Below are 13,987 nucleotides of genomic sequence, written 5' to 3'. Positions count from 1 at the left end.
AGATCGTTTTGGCAAACTGCACATACGCTAGTGCCTGGGCCGCCACGGGTTGCACCCGTGAGTGCTGAGGGAGCTGCTGGGCGTCATTGCTAGGCCACTCTCCATCATCTTGGCAAGGACGTGGAGAAGAGGGGAGGTGCCTGAGGACGGGAGGAAGGCCTCTGTCACTCCAGTCTTCCAAAAGGGCCAGAAGGAGGAGCCAGGCAACTCCAGGCCGCTCAGCCTCACCTCGAGCCCTGGAAAACTGATGCAACAGCTCATCCTGGGTGCCATCTCGAAGCGTGTGAAGGAGAAGAAGGTGCTCAGGAGTAGTCGGCATGGCTTCACCAAGGGGAAATCATGCTTAACGAAGCTGAGAGTCTTCTAGGATGGGAGGACTAGCTGGCTAGGTGAGGGCAAAGCACCGCATGTTGTCTCCCTTGACTTCCGCAAGGCTTTTCACACTCTCTCCCATAGTGTCCTCACAGGCAAGCTGAGGAAGTGGGGCACAGACGAGCAGACAGTGAGGTGGATTGAAAACTGGCTGAAAGGCAGAGCTCAGCGGGTTGTGCTCAGTGGTGCAAGGTCTAGTCGGAGGCCTGTAGCTAGCGGTGTCCCCCGGGGGTCAATAGTGGGTCCAGTGTTTTTCCAGTGCTTCATCAATGATCTAGATGGAGGGACAGAGTGCACCTTCAGCAAGTTTGCTGAGGCTATGAAACTGGGAGGAGTGGCGGCTACACCAGAGGGCTGTGCTGCCCTTCAGAGGAACCTCGACACGCTGGAGAGCTGGGCAGAGAGGAACCTCATGGAGTTCAACCAAGGGAAGTGCAGGGTCCTGCAGCTGGGGAGGAATAACCCCATGCACGAGTGCAGGCTGGGGGCTGAGCTGCTGGCAAGCAGCTCTGCAGAGAGGCACCTGGGGGTCCTGGTGCACAGCTTGTTGGCCGTGAGCCACCAATGTGCCCTTGTGGCCAAGGCGGCCACTGGTATCCCCGGTTGCCTTGGGAAGAGCATTGCCAGCAGGTGCAGGGAAGTAATCCTCCCCCTCTACTCAGCCCTGGCGAGGCCACACCTGCAGTTCTGTGTCCAGTTCCGGGCTCTCCAATGCAAGAGGGGCATGGAGCTACTGGAGCGAGTCCAGCGGAGGGCTGCTAAGGGCATGAAGGGATTGCAGCATCTCTCCTATGAGGAAAGGCTGAGAGAGCTGGGACCGTTCAGCCTGGAGAAGAGAAGGCTGAGGGGGGATCTTTTCAATGCGTAGAAGTATCGGAAGGGAGGGTGTGGAGAGGCTGGAGCCAGACTCTTGTCAGTGGTGCCCAGCAATAGGATGAGAGGCAAGGGGCACCAACGGAAACACAAGAAGTTCCGTGTGAACATGAGAAAAAACCCTTCTTTCCTCTGAGGGTAACAGAGAACTGGAACAGGTTACGCACAGAGGTTGTGCAGTCTCCTTGCTTGGAGATATTCCAAAGCCATCTGCACACAAGCCCTGGAAACGGGCTCTAGGTGACCCTGCTGCAGCAGGGGGCTGGACTAGAAGACCTCCAGAGGTGCCTTCCAACCTCAGCCCTTCTGGCATTCTGGCATTCTGGCATTCCATGATTGCGTGTGCAGCCCCGGGCGCTGGACCCCTCGGGCCTGGGCCACTCTTCCCGGGGCTCTCTTGCTGGCCTGCCCCAGCCCCACGTCCTCCCCAGCCGTCGCCTCCGCGCGCTCGCCCGCTGCCAGCGGGGAGCTCGGCGCCAGCGCTCCAGGCGCAGCCCTGCTCCCCAGCCTGGGGGCAGCCCAGCAGGCGGCACGCTCTTGCCCCACTCGCTCAGGCGCATCCCGCCCCTGCACGGCACTCCCCACGCGACCCCTGCCCGCCACCTGCCACCCCCAGCGCAGGCGCCCGGCACGCCAAGACCCTCTCTCGCGGCACGCACAAAGCACACTCGAGCGCACCCAGCTGGGCACCCAGCACCTTTTATTCAGCGTTTGCCCTGCAGGCCCCAGCAGCCCCAGTGCTACGGAGACGCGGGGCTGCCGGGCGCCCGTCAGAAGGGCAGCAGCCCCTTGCTGCGCATGGCCAGGCTCTCGGAGAGCAAGTCCGCCAGGCGCGCGTAGCTCTGCTCGGGCAACAGCCGCAGCAGCAGCCGGTAGAGCAGCTCCCGGTCGCACTGGGAGGCGTAGAGCACCACGGCGCCCAGCACGCACACCACCAGCAGCTCCAGGCACACGAAGAGCACGCAGAGTCTCCTGCGGGACGGCGGAGGCATGGCAGCCGCAGCAGCCCACGCAGGCCATCGCAGCCCTGTCTTGCCCGCACCCAGCCCTGCGACCCAGGGGCCCCTGCAGGGAACCCTCCGCCTGCCCCCCGGGCGCTGCTCGTCGCTCCCTCGCGCAGGCTTGCAGAAGAGCCGCCACAAGCCCGCAAAGAAGGAAGCCCGCCACAAGGGCAACCCTCCCGGGGCACTTTCCCAGCTGCACAGCCCACAGCCCGGCAGCAGGAGCCCCAGCGCGGGAACCGCTCGCTGCACGGCAGCCCGGGCGCGGGCCCTGGCACACGAGGCACCCCCGGGGCAACTCACTTCAGCCAGGTAGCGAGGCCGCGTCTCTTGGCCAGCTCCTCCCTCTCCTGCACGTCAACAGAGAGCGGGCACACGTGTGCGGCTGCACGCGGCTGCACGCTGCCCCTCTCCGCACCGACAGCCCACCAGCCAGCTGGCCGGCCGGCCGGCCGGCTGGGGCAGCCCTCGCTGCCGCCTCTCGCCCTTACCAGCTGGGCTTCCAGCAGCTCGGGCAGCACACACCCCTCCGCCTGCGGCTCCTGCTCCATCCGCTGCTCGCTGCAGGCAACAGGGCTTGCTTGGACCAGCACGCGCCTCCCTGGCCACTGGCGCTCCCCGTCGCCATGCAGCGGGGCAACGGCGGTAGGGATGGGGGCAGGGACGGGCGTCTCCTCTCCCACCACGTGCTGCACAGACCCCCCGTGGCCTCCCGGCACCGCCGCTGGCACCCGCCGGCACTCCCGCTGCAGCACGGAGCCCCTGCAGAGCCCCGTGGGCAGAGCGCTCCCCGGGCCCCACTCACTAGGCGTTTTCCAGCTCCAGCTCCTCCACCTGCTCTCGCAGAGCCTGCATTGCCGCACGCTGCGCCTGCCAGACGGAAGGGTCACGCTCCGTGCACCCACTGCAGCCCGCTGCCGGGCCCCGGCCGCTGGGCGCCCACCACCCGCTGCCCTCGCCCCCTCGGCGCTACCTTTGCCCGCTCCTGCTGCTCCCGCAGCTGCTCCTTCAGCTGCGCCGAGCGCTGCCTCTCCTGCAAAACACGGAGCACACCCTGCGGGCAGCGCAGCTGGCAGCCGCGCAGCCCCCTCCCCGGCCAGCCCCAGGCCTCGGCCCCCTCGCCACTGCCCCGCTCCAGGCCACAGGCAGGGCTGGCCGCGGACACGGACACGGGCACGGACAGCCCAAGGGCAGTCACGCAGCCCGGCCCCCGGGGCGAACGCCCTCCCCACACCCCCCGCTGCCTGCAGCCTGCCGGCACCGCACGGCCAGCACGGCTCCCCTCGGCCCCCTACCTCGCGCAGCTCCTGCAGCCTCGCGTCTCTCTCCTGCTTGGCCGCCTGCAAGCGCTCCTGCAGCACAGCAGAGGCGAGGAGAGCGAGAGGAGCAGCCGTCAGGGCACGGCAGAGCTGCTGCCGGCAGCAGGTGCCCTGCCGCTGCCCTGGCAGGCGCTGCCCTCAGGGAGCCAGCTCTGCCGGCACCGCGCGGCACGGAGAGGCCCGCGGCCCAGCTCACCTCCAGCTCTGGCCGCAGCTCCTGCATGGCCTGCAGCTGCTGGCGGCTGCTGCAGCAGCGCTGCCCGAGGGCCTCGTTGTCCCCGCGCAGCTCCCGGGCGGCATCCTGCAGCTCCTGCTTCTCCTCCTGCTGCGTGGGCAAGGCGCAGAGCAGGCCTTCAGCGCAGGGCAGAGACGGCCCCGGCAGGGCCGCAGCGGGGGCAGCCCCAGCCCCTGCGCCAGGGGCACTCCGCACCTACCAGGCACCGCAGCAGCTCCCGGCAGCGGCCCCTCTCCTGCTGGCTCTGCTGCAGCTGCTCCCGCAGCCTGCTGAGCTTGTCCAGCAGCTCCTGCGGCTCCTCGGCCACTCTCCTGCGCCTCCGCTGCCTGCAGCCATGGGGGCCCTCAGTCGCCCTGCACAGGCCCTCCCCGCTTCCCAGCCCTGCCTGCGTTTGGGGGACCTGTGTGGCACCCGGCGCCACACAGCTGCCGCGCCTGCTGCGTCCCCGCGCCCAGCACCGTGGCCATCATCCCACCTGGCCGCCTGCTCCGCCAGCCGGGCGTTGGTGCTCTGCAGCGCCTCGTGCTCCGCCTGCAGCAGCTCCAGCTGCTCCAGCAGCTCCCGCTTCTGCGCCTGCACCTGCCGCAGGGCCGCCCGCACCTCCGCCGCCTCCATGGCTTGTGCCCGGGCCGCACGCGCCCCACGCAGCTCCCCTGCGCTCTGCAAGCGCGCCCTGGGGGGGCCCCGGCCGCCTGCGGCAGGCAGGGCGAGATGAGACGCCGGCAGCGGCGGCTCTGGCGATGGGCACACGCAGCTGCTGCCCGCCCCAGAGCACGAGGCCAGCAGCAGCCCCAAAGCCTCGCTCCACGCGCCGCGTCACGCAACGCCACGCCGCGCCTGGCGCACGCGCTCAGCGGCAGTGCGGCCGCAAGGCAGCTGGGCGAGACTCTGCCGCCGCCCGGGCAAAGGCCGCCGCGCCGCGTGCTCACAATAGCTCGGGGCCGTCACAAAGGGCCCGTGTGTGCGCTGGCCCGGGGCGGCCTGTGACCCGCGCAGGCCCCCGCGCGCTGCTGCTGCCCCAGCCCCCTGCCCAGGCAGGGAGGGCGACAACCCCCGGCTGCAGGCACCCGGGCAAAGCCCTGCGCGGCCCCTTCCTCCGCTGCCACTGAGGCAAAGAGCTCTTCTTTTCACCTGGCAAGTTACCCAGGGCAGCGATGGCACGTAGGGCTACCAGTGTGAAGATTGTGGGCCACCACTGCGCTGCAAAGTGCATGTATTCGGCCACGTTCGTATTATGTGGCTCCCCATCTTGGCCAATATGGAAGCGCCGACAAAGAGTACGAAGAAAGTTCAGATCTCACAACAAACGAGGTGTTTCTTCGTTTGGTATTCCTAACTTCTTTTACAGTAAAACTTGATGCTATCCACAGGAAGATATTATTTGAAAAACAGAGCAGTGTTTTCTTTGGAATCTCTCAATGAAATGTGAAAATATGATTGTTTCCACTTCTTTATTTTCCCTTGACCCTCTAGATGATTGACCTTGCTGAAAGAGAGCCCTGTGGGGAAACGCCTCTGTCTGCCTTGCCCGGGAAGTATTGGGCTTTCTGGTTTCAGATAAGAGAGGTCCCCTCGAGCCTTTGCCTCAGGCCTCCCCTCTCCAAAATCAAGGAGCTCTTCCCACGATGGCCTTCGCTTGCTGCTGTGTGCGTACATTTGAGTTGCCTAGCCTTCCTCAGCTCGACAAAGCAAGGCTGAGCAGAGCAAGCAGGCACAAGACAGCCAAGCGCAGGCAATGCAGGAGCTTCCTGCAGAGCTTCGATGACCACTTCCTGAGGCAGGTGCTAGAGGAGCCAGCGAGGAGAGGTGCTCTGCTGGCCCTTGTACTGCCAAAGAAGGCGGGGCGGGCTGGAGCTGTGAAGGCAGGGGCAAGCTTGGCTGCAGCAACCATGCGATGGTGGATTTGGGGATGCTGCGAGGAGGGAGCAGGGCAAAAAGCAGGCTCACAAGGCTGGACTTCCGGAGAGCAAACCTGGGCCTCTTCAGGGTCCTTCTGGGAAGAATCCCAGGTGCTAGGGCCCGAGCAGGAAGAGGGGCCGAGGAAAGCTGCTTGATATTCAAGGACGCCCTGCTGCAAGCTCCACAAGGGTCTCTGCCAAGGAGCAGTGGTGCCCAGTGGCAGGATGAGGGGCAACAGGCACCAGCGGAAGCACAGGAAGGTCTGTCTGGACCAAAGGAAAAACTTCTTTACTCCTAGGGAAACAGAGCGCTGGAAGAGGTTGCCCGGAGAGGCTGTGGAGTCTCCCTGCTTGGAGAGAGTCAAATGCCATTTGGCTAGGGCCCTGGGCAAGGTGCTTGAGGTGACCCTGTCTGAGCAGGGCGCTTGGACTAGATCATCTCCAAAGGCCACTTCCGACCTCAACCACTGTGTGATTCGGTGATTCTGAGAGTGCTCATCCTTCCTCCTCAGGCGCCATGCGGGTGTGCCCTGAATGGCACCGGAAAGCCCGAGAGCCTCGGCAGTCCAGCTGCTGCTGGAGCCGCTTCAAATGCGGCTTGGGTGAGCAGACATATTTGTACTTCCCAGCTTGGAAAGTTTGGTCTATACCATCCCAGCTGGTCATTTTGGCCGCTGGGCAAGCATTGCCTTCGGTCCAAAGAGCTGTGGTCTTAGCAGGTGCTAACAGGCAGTTAGAAAACTGCAAGGAGAGCAGACCTCCGTCGTCTTGTTGTTCACGAGTGCCTGCCACCCGTGCGGCTCTGGTGAAAGGAGAAAGTGTGGAGAAAGGGAGTCTTTGCCTTGTTCGGGGAGATTTGGGTTAGAGATCGTTTTGGCAAACTGCACATACGCTAGTGCCTGGGCCGCCACGGGTTGCACCCGTGAGTGCTGAGGGAGCTGCTGGGCGTCATTGCTAGGCCACTCTCCATCATCTTGGCAAGGACGTGGAGAAGAGGGGAGGTGCCTGAGGACTGGAGGAAGGCCTCTGTCACTCCAGTCTTCCAAAAGGGCCAGAAGGAGGAGCCAGGCAACTCCAGGCCGCTCAGCCTCACCTCGAGCCCTGGAAAACTGATGCAACAGCTCATCCTGGGTGCCATCTCGAAGCGTGTGAAGGAGAAGAAGGTGCTCAGGAGTAGTCGGCATGGCTTCACCAAGGGGAAATCATGCTTAACGAAGCTGAGAGTCTTCTAGGATGGGAGGACTAGCTGGCTAGGTGAGGGCAAAGCACCGCATGTTGTCTCCCTTGACTTCCGCAAGGCTTTTCACACTCTCTCCCATAGTGTCCTCACAGGCAAGCTGAGGAAGTGGGGCACAGACGAGCAGACAGTGAGGTGGATTGAAAACTGGCTGAAAGGCAGAGCTCAGCGGGTTGTGCTCAGTGGTGCAAGGTCTAGTCGGAGGCCTGTAGCTAGCGGTGTCCCCCGGGGGTCAATAGTGGGTCCAGTGTTTTTCCAGTGCTTCATCAATGATCTAGATGGAGGGACAGAGTGCACCTTCAGCAAGTTTGCTGAGGCTATGAAACTGGGAGGAGTGGCGGCTACACCAGAGGGCTGTGCTGCCCTTCAGAGGAACCTCGACACGCTGGAGAGCTGGGCAGAGAGGAACCTCATGGAGTTCAACCAAGGGAAGTGCAGGGTCCTGCAGCTGGGGAGGAATAACCCCATGCACGAGTGCAGGCTGGGGGCTGAGCTGCTGGCAAGCAGCTCTGCAGAGAGGCACCTGGGGGTCCTGGTGCACAGCTTGTTGGCCGTGAGCCACCAATGTGCCCTTGTGGCCAAGGCGGCCACTGGTATCCCCGGTTGCCTTGGGAAGAGCATTGCCAGCAGGTGCAGGGAAGTAATCCTCCCCCTCTACTCAGCCCTGGCGAGGCCACACCTGCAGTTCTGTGTCCAGTTCCGGGCTCTCCAATGCAAGAGGGGCATGGAGCTACTGGAGCGAGTCCAGCGGAGGGCTGCTAAGGGCATGAAGGGATTGCAGCATCTCTCCTATGAGGAAAGGCTGAGAGAGCTGGGACCGTTCAGCCTGGAGAAGAGAAGGCTGAGGGGGGATCTTTTCAATGCGTAGAAGTATCGGAAGGGAGGGTGTGGAGAGGCTGGAGCCAGACTCTTGTCAGTGGTGCCCAGCAATAGGATGAGAGGCAAGGGGCACCAACGGAAACACAAGAAGTTCCGTGTGAACATGAGAAAAAACCCTTCTTTCCTCTGAGGGTAACAGAGAACTGGAACAGGTTACGCACAGAGGTTGTGCAGTCTCCTTGCTTGGAGATATTCCAAAGCCATCTGCACACAAGCCCTGGAAACGGGCTCTAGGTGACCCTGCTGCAGCAGGGGGCTGGACTAGAAGACCTCCAGAGGTGCCTTCCAACCTCAGCCCTTCTGGCATTCTGGCATTCTGGCATTCCATGATTGCGTGTGCAGCCCCGGGCGCTGGACCCCTCGGGCCTGGGCCACTCTTCCCGGGGCTCTCTTGCTGGCCTGCCCCAGCCCCACGTCCTCCCCAGCCGTCGCCTCCGCGCGCTCGCCCGCTGCCAGCGGGGAGCTCGGCGCCAGCGCTCCAGGCGCAGCCCTGCTCCCCAGCCTGGGGGCAGCCCAGCAGGCGGCACGCTCTTGCCCCACTCGCTCAGGCGCATCCCGCCCCTGCACGGCACTCCCCACGCGACCCCTGCCCGCCACCTGCCACCCCCAGCGCAGGCGCCCGGCACGCCAAGACCCTCTCTCGCGGCACGCACAAAGCACACTCGAGCGCACCCAGCTGGGCACCCAGCACCTTTTATTCAGCGTTTGCCCTGCAGGCCCCAGCAGCCCCAGTGCTACGGAGACGCGGGGCTGCCGGGCGCCCGTCAGAAGGGCAGCAGCCCCTTGCTGCGCATGGCCAGGCTCTCGGAGAGCAAGTCCGCCAGGCGCGCGTAGCTCTGCTCGGGCAACAGCCGCAGCAGCAGCCGGTAGAGCAGCTCCCGGTCGCACTGGGAGGCGTAGAGCACCACGGCGCCCAGCACGCACACCACCAGCAGCTCCAGGCACACGAAGAGCACGCAGAGTCTCCTGCGGGACGGCGGAGGCATGGCAGCCGCAGCAGCCCACGCAGGCCATCGCAGCCCTGTCTTGCCCGCACCCAGCCCTGCGACCCAGGGGCCCCTGCAGGGAACCCTCCGCCTGCCCCCCGGGCGCTGCTCGTCGCTCCCTCGCGCAGGCTTGCAGAAGAGCCGCCACAAGCCCGCAAAGAAGGAAGCCCGCCACAAGGGCAACCCTCCCGGGGCACTTTCCCAGCTGCACAGCCCACAGCCCGGCAGCAGGAGCCCCAGCGCGGGAACCGCTCGCTGCACGGCAGCCCGGGCGCGGGCCCTGGCACACGAGGCACCCCCGGGGCAACTCACTTCAGCCAGGTAGCGAGGCCGCGTCTCTTGGCCAGCTCCTCCCTCTCCTGCACGTCAACAGAGAGCGGGCACACGTGTGCGGCTGCACGCGGCTGCACGCTGCCCCTCTCCGCACCGACAGCCCACCAGCCAGCTGGCCGGCCGGCCGGCCGGCTGGGGCAGCCCTCGCTGCCGCCTCTCGCCCTTACCAGCTGGGCTTCCAGCAGCTCGGGCAGCACACACCCCTCCGCCTGCGGCTCCTGCTCCATCCGCTGCTCGCTGCAGGCAACAGGGCTTGCTTGGACCAGCACGCGCCTCCCTGGCCACTGGCGCTCCCCGTCGCCATGCAGCGGGGCAACGGCGGTAGGGATGGGGGCAGGGACGGGCGTCTCCTCTCCCACCACGTGCTGCACAGACCCCCCGTGGCCTCCCGGCACCGCCGCTGGCACCCGCCGGCACTCCCGCTGCAGCACGGAGCCCCTGCAGAGCCCCGTGGGCAGAGCGCTCCCCGGGCCCCACTCACTAGGCGTTTTCCAGCTCCAGCTCCTCCACCTGCTCTCGCAGAGCCTGCATTGCCGCACGCTGCGCCTGCCAGACGGAAGGGTCACGCTCCGTGCGCCCACTGCAGCCCGCTGCCGGGCCCCGGCCGCTGGGCGCCCACCACCCGCTGCCCTCGCCCCCTCGGCGCTACCTTTGCCCGCTCCTGCTGCTCCCGCAGCTGCTCCTTCAGCTGCGCCGAGCGCTGCCTCTCCTGCAAAACACGGAGCACACCCTGCGGGCAGCGCAGCTGGCAGCCGCGCAGCCCCCTCCCCGGCCAGCCCCAGGCCTCGGCCCCCTCGCCACTGCCCCGCTCCAGGCCACAGGCAGGGCTGGCCGCGGACACGGACACGGGCACGGGCACGGACAGCCCAAGGGCAGTCACGCAGCCCGGCCCCCGGGGCGAACGCCCTCCCCACACCCCCCGCTGCCTGCAGCCTGCCGGCACCGCACGGCCAGCACGGCTCCCCTCGGCCCCCTACCTCGCGCAGCTCCTGCAGCCTCGCGTCTCTCTCCTGCTTGGCCGCCTGCAAGCGCTCCTGCAGCACAGCAGAGGCGAGGAGAGCGAGAGGAGCAGCCGTCAGGGCACGGCAGAGCTGCTGCCGGCAGCAGGTGCCCTGCCGCTGCCCTGGCAGGCGCTGCCCTCAGGGAGCCAGCTCTGCCGGCACCGCGCGGCACGGAGAGGCCCGCGGCCCAGCTCACCTCCAGCTCTGGCCGCAGCTCCTGCATGGCCTGCAGCTGCTGGCGGCTGCTGCAGCAGCGCTGCCCGAGGGCCTCGTTGTCCCCGCGCAGCTCCCGGGCGGCATCCTGCAGCTCCTGCTTCTCCTCCTGCTGCGTGGGCAAGGCGCAGAGCAGGCCTTCAGCGCAGGGCAGAGACGGCCCCGGCAGGGCCGCAGCGGGGGCAGCCCCAGCCCCTGCGCCAGGGGCACTCCGCACCTACCAGGCACCGCAGCAGCTCCCGGCAGCGGCCCCTCTCCTGCTGGCTCTGCTGCAGCTGCTCCCGCAGCCTGCTGAGCTTGTCCAGCAGCTCCTGCGGCTCCTCGGCCACTCTCCTGCGCCTCTGCTGCCTGCAGCCATGGGGGCCCTCAGTCGCCCTGCGCAGGCCCTCCCCGCTTCCCAGCCCTGCCTGCGTTTGGGGGACCTGTGTGGCACCCGGCGCCACACAGCTGCCGCGCCTGCTGCGTCCCCGCGCCCAGCACCGTGGCCATCATCCCACCTGGCCGCCTGCTCCGCCAGCCGGGCGTTGGTGCTCTGCAGCGCCTCGTGCTCCGCCTGCAGCAGCTCCAGCTGCTCCAGCAGCTCCCGCTTCTGCGCCCGCACCTGCCGCAGGGCCGCCCGCACCTCCGCCGCCTCCATGGCTTGTGCCCGGGCCGCACGCGCCCCACGCAGCTCCCCTGCGCTCTGCAAGCGCGCCCTGGGGGGGCCCCGGCCGCCTGCGGCAGGCAGGGCGAGATGAGACGCCGGCAGCGGCGGCTCTGGCGATGGGCACACGCAGCTGCTGCCCGCCCCAGAGCACGAGGCCAGCAGCAGCCCCAAAGCCTCGCTCCACGCGCCGCGTCACGCAACGCCACGCCGCGCCTGGCGCACGCGCTCAGCGGCAGTGCGGCCGCAAGGCAGCTGGGCGAGACTCTGCCGCCGCCCGGGCAAAGGCCGCCGCGCCGCGTGCTCACAATAGCTCGGGGCCGTCACAAAGGGCCCGTGTGTGCGCTGGCCCGGGGCGGCCTGTGACCCGCGCAGGCCCCCGCGCGCTGCTGCTGCCCCAGCCCCCTGCCCAGGCAGGGAGGGCGACAACCCCCGGCTGCAGGCACCCGGGCAAAGCCCTGCGCGGCCCTTTCCTCCACTGCCACGGAGGCAAAGAGCTCTTCTTTTCACCTGGCAAGTTACCCAGGGCAGCGATGGCACGTAGGGCTACCAGTGTGAAGATTGTGGGCCACCACTGCGCTGCAAAGTGCATGTATTCGGCCACGTTCGTATTATGTGGCTCCCCATCTTGGCCAATATGGAAGCACCGACAAAGAGTACGAAGAAAGTTCAGATCTCACAACAAACGAGGTGTTTCTTCGTTTGGTATTCCTAACTTCTTTTACAGTAAAACTTGATGCTATCCACAGGAAGATATTATTTGAAAAACAGAGCAGTGTTTTCTTTGGAATCTCTCAATGAAATGTGAAAATATGATTGTTTCCACTTCTTTATTTTCCCTTGACCCTCTAGATGATTGACCTTGCTGAAAGAGAGCCCTGTGGGGAAACGCCTCTGTCTGCCTTGCCCGGGAAGTATTGGGCTTTCTGGTTTCAGATAAGAGAGGTCCCCTCGAGCCTTTGCCTCAGGCCTCCCCTCTCCAAAATCAAGGAGCTCTTCCCACGATGGCCTTCGCTTGCTGCTGTGTGCGTACATTTGAGTTGCCTAGCCTTCCTCAGCTCGACAAAGCAAGGCTGAGCAGAGCAAGCAGGCACAAGACAGCCAAGCGCAGGCAATGCAGGAGCTTCCTGCAGAGCTTCGATGACCACTTCCTGAGGCAGGTGCTAGAGGAGCCAGCGAGGAGAGGTGCTCTGCTGGCCCTTGTACTGCCAAAGAAGGCGGGGCGGGCTGGAGCTGTGAAGGCAGGGGCAAGCTTGGCTGCAGCAACCATGCGATGGTGGATTTGGGGATGCTGCGAGGAGGGAGCAGGGCAAAAAGCAGGCTCACAAGGCTGGACTTCCGGAGAGCAAACCTGGGCCTCTTCAGGGTCCTTCTGGGAAGAATCCCAGGTGCTAGGGCCCGAGCAGGAAGAGGGGCCGAGGAAAGCTGCTTGATATTCAAGGACGCCCTGCTGCAAGCTCCACAAGGGTCTCTGCCAAGGAGCAGTGGTGCCCAGTGGCAGGATGAGGGGCAACAGGCACCAGCGGAAGCACAGGAAGGTCTGTCTGGACCAAAGGAAAAACTTCTTTACTCCTAGGGAAACAGAGCGCTGGAAGAGGTTGCCCGGAGAGGCTGTGGAGTCTCCCTGCTTGGAGAGAGTCAAATGCCATTTGGCTAGGGCCCTGGGCAAGGTGCTTGAGGTGACCCTGTCTGAGCAGGGCGCTTGGACTAGATCATCTCCAAAGGCCACTTCCGACCTCAACCACTGTGTGATTCGGTGATTCTGAGAGTGCTCATCCTTCCTCCTCAGGCGCCATGCGGGTGTGCCCTGAATGGCACCGGAAAGCCCGAGAGCCTCGGCAGTCCAGCTGCTGCTGGAGCCGCTTCAAATGCGGCTTGGGTGAGCAGACATATTTGTACTTCCCAGCTTGGAAAGTTTGGTCTATACCATCCCAGCTGGTCATTTTGGCCGCTGGGCAAGCATTGCCTTCGGTCCAAAGAGCTGTGGTCTTAGCAGGTGCTAACAGGCAGTTAGAAAACTGCAAGGAGAGCAGACCTCCGTCGTCTTGTTGTTCACGAGTGCCTGCCACCCGTGCGGCTCTGGTGAAAGGAGAAAGTGTGGAGAAAGGGAGTCTTTGCCTTGTTCGGGGAGATTTGGGTTAGAGATCGTTTTGGCAAACTGCACATACGCTAGTGCCTGGGCCCCCACGGGTTGCACCCGTGAGTGCTGAGGGAGCTGCTGGGCGTCATTGCTAGGCCACTCTCCATCATCTTGGCAAGGACGTGGAGAAGAGGGGAGGTGCCTGAGGACTGGAGGAAGGCCTCTGTCACTCCAGTCTTCCAAAAGGGCCAGAAGGAGGAGCCAGGCAACTCCAGGCCGCTCAGCCTCACCTCGAGCCCTGGAAAACTGATGCAACAGCTCATCCTGGGTGCCATCTCGAAGCGTGTGAAGGAGAAGAAGGTGCTCAGGAGTAGTCGGCATGGCTTCACCAAGGGGAAATCATGCTTAACGAAGCTGAGAGTCTTCTAGGATGGGAGGACTAGCTGGCTAGGTGAGGGCAAAGCACCGCATGTTGTCTCCCTTGACTTCCGCAAGGCTTTTCACACTCTCTCCCATAGTGTCCTCACAGGCAAGCTGAGGAAGTGGGGCACAGACGAGCAGACAGTGAGGTGGATTGAAAACTGGCTGAAAGGCAGAGCTCAGCGGGTTGTGCTCAGTGGTGCAAGGTCTAGTCGGAGGCCTGTAGCTAGCGGTGTCCCCCGGGGGTCAATAGTGGGTCCAGTGTTTTTCCAGTGCTTCATCAATGATCTAGATGGAGGGACAGAGTGCACCTTCAGCAAGTTTGCTGAGGCTATGAAACTGGGAGGAGTGGCGGCTACACCAGAGGGCTGTGCTGCCCTTCAGAGGAACCTCGACACGCTGGAGAGCTGGGCAGAGAGGAACCTCATGGAGTTCAACCAAGGGAAGTGCAGGGTCCTGCAGCTGGGGAGGAATAACCCCATGCACGAGTGCAGGCT

The sequence above is a fragment of the Apteryx mantelli genome, chromosome Z (assembly GCF_036417845.1).
Source record: "Apteryx mantelli isolate bAptMan1 chromosome Z, bAptMan1.hap1, whole genome shotgun sequence".
NCBI lineage: Eukaryota > Metazoa > Chordata > Aves > Apterygiformes > Apterygidae > Apteryx > Apteryx mantelli.
This window is presented reverse-complemented; position numbering follows the sequence as displayed.